The sequence below is a fragment of the Lithobates pipiens genome, unplaced genomic scaffold (assembly GCF_037356315.1).
Source record: "Lithobates pipiens isolate NorthernLeopardFrog02 unplaced genomic scaffold, aLitPip1_a1.2 Scaffold_28, whole genome shotgun sequence".
Classification (NCBI taxonomy): domain Eukaryota; kingdom Metazoa; phylum Chordata; class Amphibia; order Anura; family Ranidae; genus Lithobates; species Lithobates pipiens.
Genome location: NW_027507789.1, coordinates 158,784,062 through 158,802,808, shown reverse-complemented (window position 1 = coordinate 158,802,808; position 18,747 = coordinate 158,784,062).

Sequence of the window (18,747 nt, the reverse complement as noted above, 5' to 3'; positions counted from 1 at the left end):
GTCAGAATAGTTTCAGATAGCCAGAGAATGACAGAACATATTATTTATATTTTTTGTACCTATAAGAAACTCACCCTAATGCCTAAAAGCTGCATTACATTTTACTGAAAGCCTCTTTTTAGCAGGATAATCTTTTCCTTACGAGCAGTCTTTTTGTAAAATTCTTTCTCTGAAGTATAGTCTTTATCAAATGAGGCAGCCTCATTTTAAGACTAGGTTTAAACTATTTCAATTCTTTGAAAAACAATCCATGATGGATTTTGTAATTTTGTTTTCTTTATTTTATTTTTTTTATGGGACTAATGTGCCACAACCATGCCTTCAAAGTTCGACAAGTGGTGTTGCCAGTCAACTCAACATGCCACAATAAATTGCTGCGGCAAAAAGCATTGCACCATGTGAACAGCCCCCTCTGGCTGTTTGGTAGAAATTAGGTGGTCAGAAAAACCCGAGGCCCAACCTCCCTGTTTTTTTCACCCCTCCTTTTTCTGTGTGAAAGAGGCCTAACAGTGCAGTCTCACAATGGAAGTCTCTTACATAGCAGTTTCTCAGTGGAGTAGTATCTGCCCAATAATGGGGTATCTAACAGGGCAGTTGCACTCCAACAGGGCAGTTTTTTACATTGTAAGGTCCAACGGCAACATTTTTCACCTGACAGCCATCTGTAGCTATTTTGTATTCTTTTGAATAAAGTGGGAAATTTACTTTATGTCCCACTGGGGAGATCTTAATTTATATCCTATCCTAGAGGCAGAACGGAAACTTGAACTTAAAGTATAACTAAAGGCAAAACTTTTTTTTGTTTTGGATAGAGTAGAGAGGGATTAGAACACCTGTTAAACTTTATTGCTGTCTGAGCCCCCAATAGGGAGATTCACCCCTTCTTTTTAGAAAAAATGGACAGTAACACCCCAATATAGGGTCAGAGGGCGCTGATCACCCCTAGTGCATAGAAAACAAAAAAGAAAGAATATCCCCAGAGTGGGGTTTTTAACAGCATATATTACCTGTAAATGCTAGTAAATATATATAATAGACGCCGACATGACACAGATGATTAATAATACAAAGTTTTATTAATAAAAAAAGAGGATTAGACAAGTGACACAATGGTCAGGGACAAAACTCCACTATGTGGATAAAAATGTATGGTATTACATATGTGTACAAAATTTATAGCACTTAAACCCTATTATAGCTATAATTGCAGTAAAAAATGGATAATAGATAATATGAACCCTTTACGCGTTTCGACCCTCTCGGGGGTCTTCTTCAGAAGGTTTATTGTCTATTCTAGAAAAAAAGACAAATATAAATATATATCCATACATAATATACTGCAATAAACTGAAGATAGTATGCTGTAAGCAAAATATACATCAAACACAGCATAATTACATGGCTAGTGAGCAATTGATATACATTACAAATAAGTACCTATATAGTCCACATGGGAGGTCCTCTTCAAAGTGTGAAGTCCACCGCTTCTCCCATATCCCTCATAGATGGGCCCAGACTTGTGTGGCTGGAATACGTCGCTGTGCTCTACCAATAAGGGGAGCAGGAAAGCGGAGTCCAAAAGTTAAATGGCTTGCAAGGGATCACATCCCTATTGCCCCCTCCAATATAGAATACAATGGAGGAAGGTATAGGTGTAGGTAGACAAGGGCCAAGGGGAGGGCAACCTATGATGAAGTAAACAGGAAAAAGAAAAAAAAAAAATATGGAATATATATATATATATATATATAGGGGAATCACTATTACAGGGGTGCCCCCACCATATAAGGAGACACAAAGTGCACCAGAGTGGGAAGGAGTGTGTGGGTGCTAGAGTGAAGCATACTAATTAAAGATGAAAGTGCAGCCCAGGAATAAGGGATAGACGAAAAGAGATTAAGAACCCATGAATGTGAATACACCAAAAAGAGCCACCACGATAACAAGGTACAGCACCTGGTGTAAGAGAGAAAGGTAAAGTGAATTGAGATGGGTGAAAAAAATAAAAAAATGAAAAATAAACTTCCCATATAGCAGAATCCACCACAGCCCCACAGGACTGGGCGATTAGACATAACCCAGTGGAACTCAAGTGAGTATAGAGTAAGGCTATGTGCAGTGGCGTAACTAGAACCTTCAGGGCCCCGATGCAAGAAACCATGAAGGGCCCCCCTGACAGGGCCCTTTACTCAGAGTTTGGTGGCGGAACAACAGGGCCCGGTTGCAAGTGGGTGGCTGCATGTAAAGGAACCAATTTCTCCATTTGCCCCCGCTTCTCCAGCTCTCCCTTCCACAGGCATTCAGCGGCTGCAGGAGGAAAATGAAGAGACCGGTTCCTCTATGTCGGTGTTTCTCAAGCTTTTTCCAGTCAGGGCCCCCTTTAAGTACATCCCTAGGTGAATGGGGCTGCACAGCAACCACCCTGCAACTGTGTGCATTGCATGCAGTTCCAGCATAGTGAGGATGCATTTAAGGGGTTGTAAACCCTCGTGTTTTTTCACCTTAATCCATCCTATGCATTTTAACGGGAGTCCGCCGTTTTTTTTTTTTTTTTTTTAAAGCCAGCAGCTACAAATACTGCAGCTGCTGACTTTTAAAATAATGACACTTACCCGCCCAGCGCGCCCGCGATGTCGGCACCCGAAGCCGATCTCTCGATCATCTCTCGGGTGCTGCCGCCACCATCTTGGATATGGGAATCAGGAAGTGGAGCCTTGCGGCTTCATTTCCCAGTTCCCTGCTGCGCATGCGCGAGTCGCGCTGCACAATAAGGATGGTCCCCGCTGTCTCTGGGATCCGCGTGTTTCCCAGCAGGCAGCGGGGGACCTTCGGAAAGGGGCGTAGATTCTGCGGAAAGGGGCGTAGCTTCTGCAGAATCTACGCCGGAAGTGGGTGCAGATACCTGTACTGTACAGGTACCTGCACCCCCCTCCCCCCTGAAAAATGCCAATTGTGGCGCCGGAGGGGGGGAGGGTTCCAATGAGCGGAAGCTCCACTTTAGGGTGGACCTCCGCTTTAAGGTGAAAAAACACCTGGCAGTCACCTGAACCCCAGCCCCCCCCCCCCCCCCCGTTTTACTAACCTGAGCCCTGGAACTTTACCAGGTGGAGATGTGCTCTTCCTTTGCCTGGGGTTTCTCGGCTCCTGATTGGATAGATTGATAGCAGCTCAGCCATTGGCTCCCACTTCTGTTAATAAAATCCAATGACGCGGGCATCTGGGGTGCCTGCAAGGTAACACCCCCCCCCCCCCGGGAGAGCGATTCTCGTAGGGGATTGTCTGATAAGAGGAGGAGCCACGAGAGCCACCGAGGGACCCCAGAAGAGCAGGTTTGGGGCCAAACGAGCTGCACAGTGAAGGTAAGTATAACATGTTTGTTATTAAAAAAAAAAAAAGCAAACCTTTACAATCACATTAAGGGATTAAAACAGGTGGTCAGGAGGCAACATATTGCCCCTTTACCAGCTGTCAAATGCCTCTGAAAAGCGATCTGAGCACAGAACGCTTTTCAGAGGAATAGCATTTTTTTTTGCTGCTACTTTGAACAAGCAAGAAAAAAAAACAGTTCTGATTGTACACATATGGGGTAGGGCTGGGGAAAAAAAATCGATTTGAATCTTGAATTGAGTTGAGAGGTCAAATCGATTACAATTTTCAGCAAATTTTTTTTTTTTTAGAAAATTGCCCAGCTCTAATATGGGAGGGGGGGGGGGGGCAGGATTAAACGCAGATACATAAAATGTGCATACATACATCTAAACAGCGGCGGCACAAAATTTTTTATAAACCAAATCATCAAATGCAGCCACTGTGCCGTCAAACACTGCCACTGTACCCTCAAATTCAGTCACTGTGCAATCAATCGCAGCCACTGTACCCAAATGCTGCCACTGTGCCATCAAAAGCTGCCACTGTGCCATCAAAAGCTGCCACCGCGCCATCAAACACTGCCACCGTGCCAATTTAACACTGCCACCGTGCCCATTTAACGCTGCCACCGTGCCCATTTAAGACTGCCACTGTGCCCTCAAAGGCTGCCACTGTGCCCTCAATTGCAGCCACTGTGCCCATTTAACGCTGCCACTGTGCCATCAATTGCAGCCACTGTGCCATCAAACACTGCCACTGTGCCATCAACTGCAGCCACTGTGCCCATTTAACGCTGCCACTGTGCCCTCAAATACTGCCACTGTGCCATCAAACTCTATCACTGTGCCATCAATTGCAGCCACTGTGCCCTCAAATGCTACAACTGTGCCATTAAACGCTGCCAGTGTGCCCCCCCCCCCCCCACCTGCTCGCCATCTACACACATGCACATACACATGCACACACATACACACACACACATACTGTCACACACATGCACATACACACACACATACACTGTCACACACACGCACATACACACACAAATGCACACACACATAAAGTCTTTTCAAAAACGGCAGTGCTTTATCTTACCTCTTCCTGCCGGGTACTGCACTGTAGGGGGAGACAAAGAGCACACACTGCTTTCTATTTAGTTATAAGCAGTGTGATGACTCCGAGCTCCCCGCACAGTGCCGATTACACTTTGGCTGAAGATCGGGGAGCTCGGTCTCAGCCGCCCGCACCTTCAGATATACAGGGGGGCCCCCAAGGCCCCCCTGCAGCACGGGCCCGGTCGCCTTGGCGATCTCAGCGACCCCTATAATTCCGCCACTGGCTATGTGTATATACCTGATAAATAATATCAAGTGAATGCAGCAGTAGTAACGACGCCCAAAAAAGCTATGTTATAAAAGTAGTGAGCAAGTGTTGTTTTTTAAAAATTGCGAAATAGTCCCTTTCGGTCTTGTATTGTCGCAGAGTGTGAAAGGCCCTAGGTGTCAGGAAGATCCTCCTCACGGACGTCCGAGCGGCGAAAGTCGCATAAGATCTTTTGCCCAGTTTCAGGAGCGTTACCGCGATCAGCGGGTGCGCGCGCGGCTGTTTGACGCAAATTGGCGCCAATAGCGCTATTTAAACTGGAGCCATGCTTCAGTGCTTTGCTGCCTGATCAACAGCGTTCCTGTGCTTCCTGGTGATCCGTATCTGAACCTGAACCTGTACCTGTATCCTGATCCGTATCGAACCCGGCTTGTTCCCGACTCTGCTGTTTGCTGCCTGCCCCCCCGACTTTGGCTTTGTACCCGACTACTCTTCTGGATTCCGTTTCTGTACCTGATCTGCCCGCCTGTGCCTGACCTGGACTGTTACACCATCCGTCAACTGTAAGTTGCTTGCTGTTTTACTACAGGACACCTCCCAGTCCTCCGCAATATTTGGCTGTACTCCTTCTGCGTTTGTAGCCTTCTACCTCTGGCTGCAGACTACTGGACTCTTCCACTTCCGCTTATCCATTGCACCTGCATCCGTTGTTGGACTACAATACCCCTCCGTTGTTTGTCACTTCCTGCAATCACTTGTATGCCGTTGCTGGACTACAGGAACCCTTCTGCTGTCTGCTGAACCTTATCTCACCTTTGCCTGCATTCTGACACCGGACTACAATACACCTCCTCCTTCAACGGTCTTCTGCCTCTACCACCTGCTATCCAGTCAGGCACTTGTGCCCCTCTGTGCTCCTGAGCCCCTGTCACCACTACCAGGGTCTCTCGAGTCAGAGGTCTACGAGAGGCCACTCCCTGCACTCCGGGCTCTGCTTAAAGGTACGTGACACTAGGTCTGAAAATAAACAGAGGTTAACATGGACCTACTGCAGACAGAGCTATGTATAAACTAGTGAGAGAAGTTCCGCTAAAGTAGACCGGTGACTTACCCCACACATAAGATCAGTGTAATGAGTGTCCTGTCAGAGGGCAAGATAGATTGCAAATGCAGGGGGGTGGTATATAAGCACCCCATGCGTAATTACGCCAGCTGAATCGCTTTCCATCCCCTTAGTAATCCCAGCTGTCTATCCATACAGCTAATGGTCGCCAATATGGCCGACCGGATGTGGTCCCCTCGGCGTTCCGGAAGTGACCTTCCCAACATGGCGGAGAGGTACACAGTAGCGTCGCACCGGCGTGACGTGGGTGCGTCACGTCGCACGCGCACGACGCGCGTGCGCAATGAGGCACCGCGTCCGATACTGTCCTGGAATGCCGCCGACCAGATATTATCCCAGAGGGACGGGTGGTACCTACCCGTACATCCCCGGGGAGGATCGGGGAAGGGCATATGCGCGCTGATGCCAATCCCCTCTTCTGGCCGGGAAGCCATACTAAAGAAGTCCGTCCTAATGCAACAACAAGAAGTTGACGATAATGGCACCATCTAGAGGAGGGAAAGGGAAGAGGCAGCCGGGCTTCCTAACATAAAATATAAAGAACATTTAAAAATTACATAACAATATGTCAAAAAGTGTAACAAACGGCATTAAACAATTAATATGTCTTTTACAGGTAATCTGGGTATACATGAGGAAAATATCCACTTCTAGGTGTACATAATATGACAAACTCGTTACAAAATAGAATTCGAGATAATGGAGAGATCACATATAAGTACTTCATAGCTGCATCACATACATACACATGTGCCCGGTCACCAAGACCAGAGGGGTAGATAGGTAAAGACAATCAATATAATTATCTTATTAGATAATCCGTAAAAGGCCTACATAGTAACGAGCACTTGTATATGTGCGATGTATTAATTTGCATTTGTGCGATGCGTAAATTTTGTAACTGTTTCAAAGACAATAGGTGGTATCTTAGGGCAGAGCAAAAGGAAAAGAAAGGAGAACACAAACAAAAGGATATTTGTATTTAGAGGAAAAAGATAGAGAATAGGAAAAAAGGAAAAATTTCCATCTATTCTATTCTATTATTGTGTTTTACCTGAGGTGAAGCCTTTCAAAAATGGGGCAAATGAAATAGCTTCATTTAACCCTGGAAAGATGGTAGCATTAAAAGTTTATAGATCCATCTCTGTTCAAGTTGGAGAAGGGACTTATTCCAATCTCCTCCTCGATTTGGAATATGTATACGGTCAAGAGCGACGAAAATAATTTCCGGCATCTTATAACCATGTGCACTAACCACATGTCGTCCAAGGGGTAGGTAAAAATTGCCAATCTCCATATGGTAAGTATGTTTAGCTATCCTTTTATGTAGTTCTAACTTTGTTTTCCCCACGTAGTATGCTCCACACTCACACTCCATGAGATACACTACCCCACGTGTCTGACAGTTAACAAAGTGAGACGGGCGAAATGTTCGACCATTAGGGAGGCGGAAGATTTTATCTCGCTTGATGTACTTGCAAGTGGAGCAATGTCCGCAGGGAAAAGAACCCAAAATTGAACAGTGTCCTGTACGTTTTGTTTCGTCTCTATATTCACTCTGTATTCGTTTATCATAGAAAGAGGTGGCACGTCTGTAAGCAATTGAAGGATATTTTGAGACCAACTTTCCAATTTTTTGGTCATCTTTTAAGATAGACCAGTGTTTCTGGATGATTTTACGAATCGGGGCGTGTTGTCTAGAAAAACGAAGGATGATCCTGGCAGCATGCATGCCAGGATCATTTTGTGCTCGCCCTTCGCAGACTAGCCTCTACCTGTTCTTTTGGGGAGTACCTACCTACTGCACTGAGAGATAAGTTTGTCATGGGACTGAATTGTGACTCTAGCCAAAAGAGACTGTTAACAGGCAATTGATATAGCTTCAATGATGGAAATGGCTGTGAAAGGTACAGAGGAATTGAACCCCCAGGGCAGAAGAGAAGAGGTGAAACAAGAAGTTTTCAGAACAGCAGTCAAGCCCACAGTTGCAAACTGGAAATACAGACCCCCACCAAGCCGGGGGTCAGCTTGCTACCGTTGTGGGAATACAGACCATGATCACAAAGTCTGCAGGTTTAAAGCGGAGGTCCACCCTAAAGTGGACCTTCCGCTCATCGGAACCCCCCCCCCTTCGGTGCCACAATCGGCACCTTTCAGGGGGGAGGGGGGTGCAGTTACCTGGATAATCCAGGTAACTGCACCCACTTCCGGGACAGCTCTCTGCGGAAAGGGGCGTAACTTACGCCCCTTTCCGCAAGTGCCCGCCCCTTCCCGCAAGTGCCCCGCTGCCTGCTGGGAAACACACAGCTCCCAGAGGCAGCGGGGAGCGTCCTTATTGCGCAGCGCAATTCACGCATGCGCAGTAGGGAACCGGGAAATGAAGCCGAAAGGCTCCATTTCCTGATTCCCATACCCAAGATGGTGGCGGCAGGACCCGACAGACGACCTAGCGATCGGCTTCGGGTGCCGACATCGCGGGCGCGCTGGACAGGTAAGTGTCACTATTTTAAAAGTCAGCAGCTGCAGTATTTGTAGCTGCTGGCTTTTAAAAAAAAAAAAACGCGGAGTCCTGGTGGACTCCCGCTTTAAGGATCAGACCTGTCATAACTGTGGTAAAACAGGACATCTGAAACGAGTTTGCCAGAGCAAGAAGGTGCGAGATAAACAACCTCTGAACCCCAAGACAAAGACCTATATGGTGGGAAGATATACATCAGCATCTGAGTCAGAGGATGAGGAAGTGCTCCACAGTTTAGACATACATCATATGCATTCAGCACCCTCTGCAATGACTGTAGAGGTAACCATTGAGGGAAAGAAACTAAAGATGGATGTAGACACAGGAGCAGCAGTTTCAGTTATCACTCAGAAACAATGGAGACAACTTCAGACAACTGTCCGCCCAACGCCAATCAAACTGCAGACATACTCAAAGCAGATACTCCACCCACTGGGTTATGCAAAAGTGCAGGTATTGTACAAGGGTCAGACAAAGAGACTGCCATTATATATACTAGAGAACGGGGGACCCCCTCTCTTTGGGAGAGACTGGATTGCTCACTTTGGTATGCCAGACATCGCCATAAATCCCTGTAACACTGTGACAATTCCATTAGGAGATAATGAGGGATGGGTGGTGTCCCTGAAGCAGCGGTTCCCAAAGATCTTTGATGACCAGTTGGGGAAAATAAAGCATGACTGTGTGAGACTTAAGCTGAAACCCAACGCCCAGCCTAAGTTCTTCAAAGCTCGCACAGTACCTTTCGCACTCCGAGCAGGAGTGGAAGCAGAACTAAGTCGGCTGGAGGAACAAGGTGTCATCTCAAAGGTAGAGCACAGCGAGTGGGCATCACCTGTTGTACCAGTGAAGAAAGCGAATGGGGACTTGCGCATTTGTGGAGATTTCCGCATGGCACTGAACTCCCAACTGGAAATAGACCAGTATCCTCTACCCAGAGTAGATGACATTTTTGCCTCTCTTGCAGGGGGTCAAAAGTTCACCAAGCTTGATCTCAAACAAGCATATTTACAGTTTGAGGTCCATCCTTCTTCCCGCAAGTTTCTGACCATCAACACCCACAAGGGACTGTATGAGTACAATTGGATGGTGTTTGGTGTAGCCTCTGCCCCAGCCATTTGGCAACGGAAGATGGATGAGATTTTGGCGGACATTCCTTTCACTCAGTGCCTGTTAGATGACATGCTCATCACGGGACGGACGGACCAGGAACACAAGCGAAACGTGGAGCTTGTGTTGGAAAGACTCCAAGAGCAGGGTCTGAAAGTGAACTTAGCAAAATGCCAATTCATGGTGCCGAAATTGGAGTTTTGTGGCCACCTTGTGGATGCAGACGGTATACACACCACAGAAGCCAAGGTTGATGCCTTAGTCAAAGCTCCTGCCCCAACCAATGTCCAGCAGCTGCGATCATACCTTGGCTTGCTGAACTATTACCACAAATTTCTGCCAGATCTGGCACACACCTTGTTTCCGTTGAACAAGCTTTTGGAGAAACACTCCAGATGGGACTGGTCGGCTGCGGCCCGAGGCTATGTGTGGTGGCCAAACTTAGACTCGGATATCACAACATATGTGAATGCTTGTGCTGGATGTGCACAAACTGCAAGAGACCCTCCTCGAGGGTGCGTCCAGCCCTGGACTTGGCCCACGGTTCCTTGGTTTCGACTACACTTGGACTTTGCAGGTCCGATCAGAGGACACACCTTCTTGATCATAGTGGACGCCCATTCAAAGTGGCCTGAGGTTATTCCTGTTACTCAGCCAACAACTAAGGCAACAGTTTCCATACTGTTACATCTCGCTGCTACATTTGGATACCCCAGAGAAATCGTCACAGACAACGGTGCACAATTCACCAGTCAGGAGTTTCAGCGTTTCTTGACTGCCCACAACATCAAGCACAAGTTGACCGCACCTTACCACCCAGCTACAAATGGTCAAGCAGAGCGGTTTGTGCAGACTTTTAAACGCTATTTCAAAGCTACAGTGGCTACAAGTAAACAGCAGTCCCTGTCACCCCAGCAGCTGGACTCCTTCCTTTCTGCTTACAGAAACACACCACATGCAACCACCGGGAAAACTCCAGCAGAACTCCTTCTGGGTCGGCAGCCATGGACTGTTTTGGACATGCTCCACCCACAAACAGTCCAGGAACATGTACTGCAGTCCCAGGACAAGATGGTCAAACACCATGAGATCCCCCGATTCACAGCCCAACAAAAGGTATGGGCCCGATCTTATGGGGCTTCCAACACCCGTTGGCTTCCTGCTGTCATTGCAGAGACTTTGGGACCCAAGATGTATAGGGTCTGCCTGGAAGATGGTTCCATTTGCAGAAGGCATGCGGACCAACTGCGTCCTCGTTTTCAACTGCATGAATCCCTGACGCCGGCTGAACCACCAGTGTTGCAAGGAACTGCTCCCAGCGGATCAGGATGCATGGGAACTGATGATTGGGGGGACTCTGATCTTTTGAACTCAGCTCCAACAGAGCCCTCCAGCCCTGGTCCAGAGGTTGGTTCACCCACTGAGCTGGGGGATCCCTTCTTGGCACCGCCAGTGCCCATTCCAGTCGACCCTGTTTCCTCCGATCCCGAGTCGATGGGTGCCCGCCCTCAACGACACTGTCGCTCTCCTGACCAGTTTCAGCTTCAAGACCGGTTACGAGACTTTCGACGGGGCCGCCGAAAGTGATCCAATGACATTGTATCGCCGCAACTGTCCCTGGAATCTTGCTCTCACATTTGGATGCAGGAAAAGTCCTGTGCATCTCCTGTGGAGGACTGTTATTGGACATTTATTAGTTAATGTTTTGTGCCTTTTCTCGTTTTGTTTTTGTTTTTTTGTTTTTTTTTTAGGGATGGATGGAAGGTGTTATACCTGAAGGGTTCCACATGTACTGCCACTTTAAGGCTGGCTCCACCCAGGAGTGATGCCAAGGGTCAAGGGGTATAGTAGCCATCTTGGACACATGTAAGCAGCCTAATAAGATGTACTGTCCTGAGATGCATGTTGCAGTGTACAGTGAGTACTGGAAATAAACTTCCATTGTTCCAGACCAGAGTCTTGTGTCTCTCACAACACAGAGGATATAACAAAAATAATTGTGGTACAAGATGTATTCCAGGCCTTGAATGATGAAGTCACTCAATGTCTGGTCATACAATGCCCTATGTTGTAAGATGTTTCGTATAGCTGCAATCCCCTTGGTATGGGGTATTGAGCTATAGAGTGCTTCCACATCAATTGCTACCAACCAAGCATTGGTCGGTAGGGTCAAGCCATCAAGGATCTGTAGCAGATGTATAGTATCCTTGATGAATGACGGCATCTCCAGCACAAGAGGCTGCAGAAAGGAGTCAATCAATTTGCTGAGATTTTCAGTTAGCCCCCCCCCCCCCTTCCCGAAAAAATGGGTCTACCGGGCGGGTGAGACAGATTTTTGTGAATTTTGGGGAGACAGTAAAAAGTAGCTTCCGTAGGAAATCTGGTGTTGATGAACAAATGCTGGTCTCTTGTGATACTGCCCTTTTGTAACGCAGTGTCTATCAATTCATAGAACTGTTGGTGGTAGGTAAGTATTGTCCTGGTTGGAATGATTCTATACCAATCAGTGTTGTCCAGTGTTGTATTCAACAATTCCCACTACCTCCAGGTGCAGGGCGTGGCCATGGGCACATGTTGTGCCCCAGCCTACGCCAACCTGTACCTGGGGGAGTGGGAAGAATCTCTCCTATCTGACAGGGAGCTGGTCGCTTTTACGCGCCACATTCGGTTATGGCGGCGCTATATCGACGATATCCTTGTCATATGGGAGGGTACGGAGGACTTATTGCTAAAATATGTTTCCCATATCAATGTGAACAAGTATAATTTAAAATTCACCATGCTACACAACCATCATTTGATCAAATTCTTGGATATACAAATTGTACGTTCCCCTACTAACTCAATCCTTACTACTTTGTATTGCAAAAGCACCGCAGGGAATACTATACTCCATGCAGACAGCTTCCACCCTACGAATCTGAAACGGTCCATACCCTATGGCAGGGGTTGACAAATTTGCTTGGAATCTAGGAGCCAGCTAAAAAAGTTAGGAGCCAGGTCCGTGACGGTGATCTGGACCGGTCCCTGGCCTGACATGGAGACGAGTGAGGGGAAGATAGCCCCCAGCCCCCCACATATGAGATCACCTCTCATTGGACACACCGCTCGAGTGCTAAATGGCCGCTGTGATTGGTCATTTAGCATGATCTGTGATTGGCTGTATCCAAGGGACACGGCCAACACAGAACTTCCCCGATGCTCGCCCATGGCGGCGTGCAGAGGGGAAGTAAACAGGAGGATGTCTAGGGACGCCCTCCCGGCAATTGGTGTCCGCGCTGTAGACATCTTTCGTCTATAGCGCGGGCACGAAGTGGTTAACAAAAGAATGTGACTATTATTTCCAACATATTCCCGCTCATTTACTGCCATTTCCCTGCTAAGGGTTCGATCAGGTCCGCCTGAAAAACTGACAGGTGAACCTGATCAGACAGCCCTTGTGAAAGGGGTCAAGCAGGGAGGATTACAAATAATATTTTTTTTTTCCTTAATTAAAATAATTTTTTTTTTTACTTTTTACAAAAAAAAAAAATTACAAAAAAAAAAAAAAAAATATATATATATATATATATATATATATATATATATATATATAATTAAATTAATAAATAAATTAATAAATTTAATAATATATATATAATATAATGAGAAGCCATTTACCAGCCACCACACTCACCGTTGGGCAAAAAACAGGCAGGGGAGCTTCACTCCATTAGGAATTAGCATTATTGGAATAGGGTGTAATTTCTACATCCACCACAAGATGGCGCCAGACTACCGAAAGATTTTAGAAGGCCGCAAAGCCGCGGCCTCAATTACTGGCCGGCGCGGCCCGATGGAATTGCGCGGCGGAGTTCGGGGTCCAAATGGAGACAGGATACCCCAGCAGCGTTGCCCCAGTCGCCAGGACACGAAATCTAGGCGCAAATGCGACCTGGCGACCGGGGTTTGTCGAGCCCTGCCCTATGGCCAATACTTACGGCTGCGCAGGAATTGCCCGGATGATGCCCTATTCAGGGTTGAAGCCGCCCAACTACAGACTAGACTTCTAGCCCGTGGCTATAGCCGATCATGCCTGCGTAAGGCATATAACAGGTCGCTAGCACAATCTCGTAGCAATCTTTTGCACCCTGGGGCAACGAAAAATGATCCTGGCATGCATGCTGCCAGGATCATCCTTCGTTTTTCTAGACAACACGCCCCGATTCGTAAAATCATCCAGAAACACTGGTCTATCTTAAAAGATGACCAACAAATTGGAAAGTTGGTCTCAAAATATCCTTCAATTGCTTACAGACGTGCCACCTCTTTCTATGATAAACTAGTACAGAGTGAATATAGAGACGAAACAAAACGTACAGGACACTGTTCAATTTTGGGTTCTTTTCCCTGCGGACATTGCTCCACTTGCAAGTACATCAAGCGAGATAAAATCTTCCGCCTCCCTAATGGTCGAACATTTCGCCCGTCTCACTTTGTTAACTGTCAGACACGTGGGGTAGTGTATCTCATGGAGTGTGAGTGTGGAGCATACTACGTGGGGAAAACAAAGTTAGAACTACATAAAAGAATAGCTAAACATACTTACCATATGGAGATTGGCAATTTTTACCTACCCCTTGGACGACATGTGGTTACTGCACATGGTTATAAGATGCCGGAAATTATTTTCGTCGCTCTTGACCGTATACATATTCCAAATCGAGGAGGAGATTGGAATAAGTCCCTTCTCCAACTTGAACAGAGATGGATCTATAAACTTAATGCTACCATCTTTCCAGGGTTAAATGAAGCTATTTCATTTGCCCCATTTTTGAAAGGCTTCACCTCAGGTAAAACACAATAATAGAATAGAATAGATGGAAATTTTTCCTTTTTTCCTATTCTATATCTTTTTCCTCTAAATACAAATATCCTTTTGTTTGTGTTCTCCTTTCTTTTCCTTTTGCTCTGCCCTAAGATACCACCTATTGTCTTTGAAACAGTTACAAAATGTACGCATCGCACAAATGCAAATTAATACATCGCACATATACAAGTGCTCGTTACTATGTAGGCCTTTTACGGATTATCTAATAAGATAATTATATTGATTGTCTTTACCTATCTACCCCTCTGGTCTTGGTGACCGGGCACATGTGTATGTATGTGATGCAGCTATGAAGTACTTATATGTGATCTCTCCATTATCTCGAATTCTATTTTGTAACGAGTTTGTCATATTATGTACACCTAGAAGTGGATATTTTCCTCATGTATACCCAGATTACCTGTAAAAGACATATTAATTGTTTAATGCCGTTTGTTACACTTTTTGACATATTGTTATGTAATTTTTAAATGTTCTTTATATTTTATGTTAGGAAGCCCGGCTGCCTCTTCCCTTTCCCTCCTCTAGATGGTGCCATTATCGTCAACTTCTTGTTGTTGCATTAGGACGGACTTCTTTAGTATGGCTTCCCGGCCAGAAGAGGGGATTGGCATCAGCGCGCATATGCCCTTCCCCGATCCTCCCCGGGGATGTACGGGTAGGTACCACCCATCCCTCTGGGATAATATCTGGTCGGCGGCATTCCAGGACAGTATCAGACGCGGTGCCTCATTGCGCACGCGCGTCGTGCGCGTGCAACGTGACGCACCCACGTCACGCCGGTGCGACGCTACTGTGTACCTCTCCGCCATGTTGGGAAGGTCACTTCCGGAACGCCGAGGGGACCACATCCGGTCGGCCATATTAGCAACCATTAGCTGTATGGATAGACAGCTGGGATTACTAAGGGGATGGAAAGCGATTCAGCTGGCGTAATTACGCATGGGGTGCTTATATACCACCCCCCTGCATTTGCAATCTATCTTGCCCTCTGACAGGACACTCATTACACTGATCTTATGTGTGGGGTAAGTCACCGGTCTACTTTATCGGAACTTCTCTCACTAGTTTATACATAGCTCTGTCTGCAGTAGGTCCATGTTAACCTCTGTTTATTTTCAGACCTAGGGCCTTTCACACTCTGCGACAATACAAGACCGAAAGGGACTATTTCACAATTTTTAAAAAACACTTGCTCACTACTTTTATAACATAGCTTTTTTGGGCGTCGTTACTACTGCTGCATTCACTTGATATTATTTATCAGGTATATACACATAGCCTTACTCTATACTCACTTGAGTTCCACTGGGTTATGTCTAATCGCCCAGTCATGTGGGGCTGTGGTGGATTCTGCTATATGGGAAGTTTTTTTTTTTTTTTTTTTTACCCATCTCAATTCACTTTACCTTTCTCTCTTACACCAGGTGCTGTACCTTGTTATCGTGGTGGCTCTTTTTGGTGTATTCACATTCATGGGTTCTTAATCTCTTTTCGTCTATCCCTTATTCCTGGGCTGCACTTTCATCTTTAATTAGTATGCTTCACTCTAGCACCCACACACTCCTTCCCACTCTGGTGCACTTTGTGTCTCCTTATATGGTGGGGGCACCCCTGTAATAGTGATTCCCCTATATATATATATATTCCATATTTTTTTCTTTTTTCTTTTTCCTGTTTACTTCATCATAGGTTGCCCTCCCCTTGGCCCTTGTCTACCTACACCTATACCTTCCTCCATTGTATTCTATATATATCGGCCGATATTTGCCGTTTTTTTTATAATCGGCATTGGCCGATTGTGCTGATAAAAAGCCGATTTAGAACTACAGCGGGACTTTGAAATGACTTCTGTCATAGAAGTCAGTGTAAGTTGCCATAGAAACGTCTTCCTCCTCTCTGGGCAGGCTGCCAAGAAAAGAACAAAATGATACAATGTTTACACTTAAATGAATGAAGTCATCTCAGTGTGTAGAAGTTCTCAGTTTAACCATTTAAAGACTAAATCTTTTCTGAAACTTGTTGCTTACAAGTAAAAATCCTGTATTTTCTGCCAGAAAATCACTTAGACCCCCCCAAAAATTATATATATTTTTTTAGCAGAGATCCTAGGCAATAAAATAGCGGTTGTTGCAATATTTTATGTCACACGGCATTTGCACAGAGGTCTTTCAAATGCATTTTTTTGGGAAAAAAATACACTATTTAAAAAAATAAAAATAAAAACAGTAAAGTTAGCCCATTTTTTTTTTTTTTATCTAAATCATACATACAAGTAAACTGATTGGAGGTTTGTTTTGTTTAATAAATGTTTAAATGTAAGATATTTTCTGTATCACTTATGAAGGCTGCTTTCACACTGGAGCGGGGCAGGCGTTGATGGGCAGACGCACGTTTTAGCGGCTCTTTACCATAATTTTAGCGGTGCTATTTGGCTGCTAGTGGGGCACATATAACCCAGCTAGCGGCCAAGGAAGAGGTTAAATGCGCCCATGAAGCACTGCTGCCAAATCGCATTGCATGCGCTTCGGCAGTGGTGCCCATTCATATCAATAGGCAGGAGTGGTGGAGGAGCGGTATACACCACTCCAAACGTGCTGCTTGCAGGACTTTTTTTTTTAAGATCCTGCCAGAGCATCGCCTCAGTGTGAAAGCACTCTGTCTTTCACACAGACTGCAGGGGAGCCATTTTTCAGGCACTTTACAGGAGCTATTTTTAGCCCAAAAGCGCCTGAAAAACGCCCCAGTGGGAAAGGTGTGTTAGATCAAGGGGGATTAAAAAAAAAAAAATAAAAAAAAAAAAGGAAAAAAATAAATAAATAAAATAAAATCGGCCTAACATATCGGCCCTAAAAAAATCGGCATCATATATCGGCTATCGGCCACCATGATTTCTAAATATCGGCATCGGCCAGAGAAAAACCCATATCGGTCGACCTCTATTCTATATTGGAGGGGGCAATAGGGATGTGATCCCTTGCAAGCCATTTAACTTTTGGACTCCGCTTTCCTGCTCCCCTTATTGGTAGAGCACAGCGACGTATTCCAGCCTCACAAGTCTGGGCCCATCTATGAGGGATATGGGAGAAGCGGTGGACTTCACACTTTGAAGAGGACCTCCCATGTGGACTATATAGGTACTTATTTGTAATGTATATCAATTGCTCACTAGCCATGTAATTATGCTATGTTTGATGTATATTTTGCTTACAGCATACTATCTTCAGTTTATTGCAGTATATTATGTATGGATATATATTTATATTTGTCTTTTTTCCTAGAATAGACAATAAACCTTCTGAAGAAGACCCACGAGAGGGTCGAAACGCGTAAAGGGTTCATATTATCTATTATCCATTTTTTACTGCAATTATAGCTATAATAGGGTTTAAGTGTTATAAATTTTGTACACATATGTAATACCATACATTTTTATCCACATAGTGGAGTTTTGTCCCTGACCATTGTGTCACTTGTCTAATCCTCTTTTTTTATTAATAAAACTTTGTATTATTAATCATCTGTGTCATGTTGGCATCTATTATATATATTTACTAGCATTTACAGGTAATATATGCTGTTAAAAACCCCACTCTGGGGATATTTTTTCTTTTTTGTTTTCACCCCTTCTTTTTGTCCTGTTTACTATTATCATTGAAAGTGAGAGTAAAAGAAAACCCCAAATTTTGGGTTGTCCCCAGAAAAGTAATAGAGGGAAAATCTTTCTATGGGGACACTAGTTCAGGTCACCTGGGGGTTCCCAAGGAATACCCTTAATTAGCAGGGATTTCTTCTCACTTCCTGTTTTGGCTAGGAGAAAGTGAAGGGAAATCTCGGCAATGGGACACAGATCGTGAAATAAAAAAATCTAACAGCGGTTATAACCCTCCCTTACTCAATCCAAAATGTAAAAAAAAAGTTTTGCCTATAGTTCTGCTTTAAGCCAAAATAGTTTTGATAATGTGGGAAGTTTGAAGCTGTATAAACTTGGCCAGTTTTACGTTTCTACGTACAAAATGCCATCAATGAAGTACTAAATGGATACACTCCCAATGGTGAACTCATACCTGAAATAATCCCCAGGTCATCCAATTGGACCTCAAATAAACATGACAATGTCCTCATCACTTACATTTTCTTCCAGGCTTGTAAATCTTCAAACAACACCATAAGACAAAAAGGGAGCCCACCATTCTGGTTCACAAATCTCCTATGCAATGGGGGAGATTTACTAAAACTGGAGCACTCAGAATGTGGTGCAGCTGTGCATGGTAGCCAATCAGCTTCTAACTTAAGCTTGTGCAATTAAGCTTTGACAAAAAAAACTGGAAACTGATTGGCCTCTATGCAGATCTGCACCAGATTTTGCACTCTCTAGTTTTAGTAAATCAACCCCAATGCTATTAATAAATACTTCTCATACTCACAATAGTG